This window comes from Camelus dromedarius, chromosome 2, assembly GCF_036321535.1.
Source record: "Camelus dromedarius isolate mCamDro1 chromosome 2, mCamDro1.pat, whole genome shotgun sequence".
Classification (NCBI taxonomy): Eukaryota; Metazoa; Chordata; class Mammalia; order Artiodactyla; family Camelidae; genus Camelus; species Camelus dromedarius.
Window position 1 is genome coordinate 72,897,502 of NC_087437.1, and position 6,536 is coordinate 72,904,037.

General features: G+C 41.0%; 1 protein-coding gene across 1 annotated transcript in view; it reads right to left on the reverse strand.

The window, feature by feature from the left end:
- PHLDB2 (pleckstrin homology like domain family B member 2) overlaps nucleotides 1–6,536 on the reverse strand; it is a 208,185-nt gene that overhangs the window by 138,775 nt on the left and 62,874 nt on the right. The window lies entirely within an intron of this gene.

Here is a 6,536-nt window from a genome sequence, read left to right on the forward strand (position 1 = left end):
AAATAAGTAGTAACAACAGAGTTACAGGGGCTGTGAAAGAGGAGGCTATGAGGTCATACACCAAAGGCACAGGTGGAGATGGAGGGGCGTTTAAGCCAAGACCTGAACAACGAATAGTAAAAGTTAACCAGACCGGGGAAGATTTGTAGGAGGAGAACCCTCTTTGCAGACAACAGTAGCATGGGCAAAGTGTCTGTGAGGGAGGCATAGAGTGCAGTTTTATCAACTGTCATGATTTCAATCACCACTAATAGGCTAACAAGTTCCAAAAACCCATTTCCAGCTCATATGTCTCTCATCACATTTAAATGTTGAATGATTCCCTAGGAAGCTTTGCCTGTACATTAAAATCTTTCTCTAAAATAGGAGTAGATGATTTTGAGTCATGAATTGAGTGGGGAACATCCAGGTGGAAAGGTAGGCTTTTATCCCACTATTTCAGTCAACCCTGAGGAATGGATTTCACAGCGGATATACCATGACAAACTGCATTTCTTGAGCTGTCCATTCTCACCCCTCAACCACCTCCTTTTGTCATATTATTCATTTATGACCATAGATTTTGAAGTATTTCTGCTAATGTTTGTGTTCTTTCCTTCCCCTTCTTTAAGGGTTAAACCAAGGGGATTGGTCTCCCTTGGTTTTCAATCTCTATTTCCCCTTGGCTAAGTTTTCATCTGGTGTCCTTGTCTGACGTTCAGACAGCTTTCCTTAACTTTAGCAAGTTCTCAAGCTCTTCCCTTTTTGTGTGAAGATGGTGAGGCTATTTCTTCCTAACTCATGCTTTTAGCTTTCAGGGAAGGACCTAGATATGCGTGAAGTCTTATACCATCCTTGCCTCCCACGACTCCTTGGATCACGAATGAACGTGTGTTTGTTGGGTCAGAACTTCTAATTCTTGTATCATTTTGGCTAGTGGTTCTGTCTTGAATGTTCTCTCTTGTTTTTTAAAAGATTTCCTTTGTTCCTACTGACCTAGTACCTATAATATTATTTAAGCGGTTCTTTGTTAAACTCATTTTGAAAGAAAATAGCATTATTATAAATGAAAAACCAGTATCACTTGCAATAAATAGATTATCTAAAAATAAATACAAGGAAAACAAGGTCACTATTTAATTTAAGTGACACTTAGAAACTGTGGGCTAGAAGTCAGTAATGTCATGCAATGAAAGATTAATAACCATTAGAGAGGGGAGAAAAACAAATTGGCACCTAAACCCAACTTTCTGCTTTGTGATGTTATTTTGTGCACTGTCCTTTGTCCTTTATGACCCCAAAGCAGCCTGTCACTTGGTCATGTATTCTACCTTTTGAGAAACACTGGTCTGGGCCATGTCCTCACAGCTGGGCTGTGAATAGATGTGTTTGAAGCAGACTTCTGTTCATTTCAGGCTGGCCTAATGTGGGAGGCCAATTAAGATCTCCCTTTGAGCAAAATACAGAACATCTTGAACAAAATATACAGAATAAGAGGCAGCCCCTTAAGTGGATGGTGAGTAGAGCAACCATATGCATTGAGTTGTCTGAGACAGACCTGGTTTAGTGCACCCTTTCATTTGCAAAAGTGTCCCAGATTAGATGATAAATTATATATTCACCCTAATTAAGTGACTTAAATATCACACTCACATAATGAATCATGGGTTGCAGAATACATTACTTCTTTATTCAGTTCAAAAACTAATGGCAAAGCAGAGAAAGTCCAAACCAGGTTGGGGGCCTCACATGTGCTTTATAGCTTTTCCAATAGGTTTATAGTTATTAGCAATTTCTGGCATTCTTCCACTTTCTTCCCCTTTAGCTGTTCTTTCCACCTCTTTATGTAATTTCCAATTTTATATACCATGCTATGTTTTGGACTTTCAATCAAAACATTTACATGCTGGTAGAAGAAGAAACTTGTCATAAAAACATAAAGCCTGATAGGTTAGCTTGAGCCTTAAACCATATTTTTTTCCCTCTCACTTATTTTATATTTGTAAAAGATTAACTAAAGACCAAAAGGAGAGGAAACTGAAATATTCTGAAAATACCACTTCCTTACTCCCTTTCCAAAAATTTCTGAGCCACCAAAACATGAAAAAAAGTCTTGTACACTTTTTAATACTTGAGCAGAAAGTTTCAACATAGCAGAAATCCTTTCACTGAAATCTGCTACAAAATACCATGATGTGCTAAAGCACTGGGCTAGACTTGGATCATTGAAGACTAGGTCTCTTCTTCAGAGTCGCTCCAAGTCTAATGAGTGATCATTATGTAAATAAGCATCACAAAGCCACGCGATAATATCATTAGAGAAGCTTCCGGCCAGGCTTTGTACTCTTTCTCACAGCTCTAGGGCCATTTACCTCATTTCTGGATTATGGCTATGAAGGCTGCCCCACTTTTTCCCTCTCACCAGTCTCTCTAAGTGTTTGGAACACAATTCAAAAATAAACAGAAACTGTAAAAAATTAACTTGTCTGACCCTGTATTCATTAACTTCCTCTCCGGATGGTCAAAGGCAAGTGGTATCTGATGGATCACCAATCTGAATCTTTCCCTCTGGGACCTGTCTCCATGAACTTGCTTAGAACAGTGAGGGGCAAAACCAGGCAGCAAGTGACCATCCTAGGATGACTCCAAGTGAGTGAACTCTTATTCTAAGCCTAGAGATGGACTCATGGAGCAGAAGAGACCAAATGAGGATGTCCTAATGAGTTCATTATTCCTCCCTCCTGCATTCGTTCCTTCTAAAGTTGAGCAGCTCCATAATCCATAAACTTTGGAATTGGAAAAAATCGGTTCCCTGGTCCTTCCACTGGATCATTGAATGAATCTGGGTTTCATTACACAACTCAGACATCATGTGTTTGTGCAGTCCTTCCCCCTTCCTCTTCCAGAGTGCTGCTCTTATAAAGGACTAGCTTTTGTGCTCACTGTAGCTTTCATAGAGACACAGTCCATGTACAGCATACCTCCCTTCAAGAAAACAGTCTTAAGTTCTGTTCATATCACCTGAAAATAAATGCTGATCACAGAAAGATGCCCTGGACACCCAAATGACGTTCTAAATGATCGGGAACATCCTAGAAGAGGATATAGCGTTAAAAAAAGAAAAAAACCTATCTGACCCAAAACACATTAGTGACCTTGGAAATGGAATTGGACATAATGGACAGTCAGAGACCCTTGTTTCTTACCCGAGGACTGGAATCCAGGTTCTGAGAACTCAGAGGGACATGGTTGGTGGTAGGGTGAAAAGGAAGAGAGCAGAGAGAGCCGAAGGAGTATGCCCAATCGCCTTAGGGCATTGTTTTGAACATAAAAATGAAAGTGGAAAATCACTAGCCTTCACTGGATGAAGGCTGCAAAAATGAATACTGCTCAGGCATCATTACTTCCTCTCTCTCCTGGACTTTGTCACAGTGGTGTGGTCCAGTGTGCTTAGAGTGAGCAAAAGATGTTTGTTTTTAATAATTCTGTTGGAGCTAAAGGGTGAGGAATGCAGGCCTAATATCACACTTTACTAGCTTGAGTCTGAGAAGCATAAACTCATAGGATCTGCCAGGCGGAAGGATTTTAAAGATCATCGGTGTTTCTCAACATGTGTGGGGGTGGGGAGGAATCTTCACTGTCTTTATCGCAATCAACAGGCTGCCAGTAAATAAAGCAGATTCCTGGGTCCTGCCACAAAGCTACAGAATCAGATTTTTTTTTGGGGGGGGCATGGGTGACGGGTAGTTACAGATCAGAAAACCTACACATTAAATAAACTGTCCAGCTAATTATTATATACATTAACGTGTGAGACTCACTGGCTTAATCCACCCCCTTATTTTACTAATAAGGAAACTGGGCCACTTCTCCAGCCAAGCTAACTGGTGGCAAAATGTGGATGAGATTAGAGTTCTGACCCCAGTCCAAGACATTTGCTTTATGATTTGATGGATAGATTCAGACTCTCCTATCACAGAGCACATCTTGTTTGCAAAGTTTCCCGTTTTGCAGGTACTTTGATTTTATCAGTAGGCTGCTAAAGGGTGTACATTCTTGCAAGAGGCTTTAACTTGCTAGACCAGTTGCTTAAATCCCCCTGCAAAATACCCAGATGACTCAGGATGAGACAGCCTCTGGCTGAGTCTCTTCATGCAGCCAGGTTCCTGTTGGCTCCACTCTGCTGCATGGTAACCACAGAGGTACAGCTGCTTTTACAGCAAGGAGAAGTCTGCCCTGGGGGCTTCAGGGGATGTGCCCTTGAGCCATTTGCCCAGGAAGGCAGCTCCTTGAAATCTCCTATGTGTTTTCTCACAGAGCTATGTTGGTGCAGAAACAACTGTCCACACCTGTACAGGCTGAACACATTTTCAAACGTTATCTCCCAGTACATTATTTATTTACAGCGACCCCCCCCCCCAATCCATTGTTTCAGTTACTCGCCGTTTCAGTTACCTCTGGTCACCTGGTGATTCTAGAAATAAACAATTCACAAGGTTGAAACTGCGTGCTGTTTTGAGTAGTGTGATGAGATCTTGTGCCTTCCTATCTGCCCCGCCTGGAATATGAATCAGCCCTTTGTCCAGCATACCCCGCCTGCTAGTCACTTAGTAGCCACCAGGTTATCAGATTGGCTGTCGAGGTATCGCAGTGCTTGTGTTCAAGTAACCCTTATTGTACTTAACAATGGCCCCAAAGCTCAAAAGCCACAGTGATCTGGTAATTTTGCCAAAGAAAAACCGTGAAGTTCTCCCTTTAAATGAAAACGTGGAAGTTCTTGACTTAATTTTAAAAAATAGTCATATACTGAGGTTGCTAAGATCTATGGTAAGAATGGATCTTCTATCTGTGAAATTGTGAAGAAGGAAAAAGAAATTTGTGCCGGTTCTGCTGTCACACCTCAAATTGCAAAAGCTACAGCCACAGTGCCTAGTAAGTGCTTAGCTATGATGAAAATGGCATCAAATCTACACAGTAAGATTTTTTGACAGAGAGAGACCACATTCATATAACTTTTATTGCAGTATATTTTATAATTGTTCTAGTTTATTATTTTATTCTTGTTACTCTCTTACTGTGCCTGATGTATAAATTAAACATATCATAGGTATGTTTTTATAGGAAAAAACATAGTATATATGGGGTTCAGTCCTAGCCATGGTTTCAGGCATCCACTGGGTTTTTGGAACCTATCCCCTAAGAGGAGGTGGGGGCTCTCCATTTATTTATTTATTTAATACTGGACATCTTTGCAAAATTTATTTTGGACAAAAGTTTCTGTTGTCAAAAATGAGGCATTTGTAAAATGTTGATTTCTGCATTTGGGGACATTCTGTGTGGGTTGCTGGGTCGTGCTACAGACTGGATCATGTTCCCCTAAACTCATATGGTGATGCCTTAACCCTCAGTGTGGCTGTATTTGGAGGTAGGGCTTTTAGAGGTAATTAAGGTTAAAGAGGTCATGTGGGTAAAGTCCTAAGAGGATTGCTGGCCTTACAAGAAGAGGAAGAGGTCCCTCCTCCCGGCTTCCCCTCCCTACAATGTGAGCACGCAGCAGGAGGGCAGCTGTCTGCCAGGTAGGAAAAGGGCTCTCACCAGAAACGCACTATGCTGGCCTCCTGATCTCAGATTTGCCAGCCTTCAGAATGATGTGCCAACCACCCAGTCTATGGTATTTTGTTATGGCAGCCTGAGCAGACGAAGGCCGTCATGAAGAGGAGGTCTGGTGCATTCAGGAATGTACAGGAAAACACAGTAGTCTGGCCCCAGATAGGCCCCTTCCTGGAACATGCATTTTCCACCTCAGATACCCTCTTTGGTTGGTGTGTGCAGCCCCTGTTTGAGGAGTACCATTGGTGGGACAGTAAAACCCCACTGGGGGTTCCTTGGGATTGCCAGCCATGAGATGAGGCACAGAGTCATGTCATATTATATACACATATATTTTTTACTTTTACAATATTTTATTTATTGTTTGTTTGTTTTTTATTTTGGGGAGAGGCAATTAGTTTTATCTACTTATTTATTTTAATGGAAGTACTGGGGATTTGAACCCGGTACCTCGTGCATGCTAAGCATGAACTCTACCACTGAGCTATACTCTCTCCCTCTTCATGTCACATTATATTCTTTTTTTAAACCTCTTCAAAAATTTTAAGTGAACAATACAGTATTGTTTACCGTAGGCATAGGATTGTACAGAAGACCTCTAGAACTTATTTATCTTATGTAAGTGAAATTTTACCATACAATAGCCTTAGGTTAGTATCTAAAGTCTTGGATTTGTATAATCTCTTTGATTACATCATGACTAATGTCCTCAAACCTCTACAAGTGACTGGACCAATGAACTTAAGGTGACTCTTTTAACCTAGTACCACCAGAAACCAGAGCCTCTATACAACTGATAGACCTGCCAGGCTGTGCCTTAGAAATGAGGATGAGGACTCTTACTAAAGAAATTTCAGGGGCAATGACCTGATATTGGCATTGAAGAAAGAGAGTCCATCTTAAGAAAAGAGGAAGCTAGTACGTATATAGGTTTTTGTGGAAAAAAG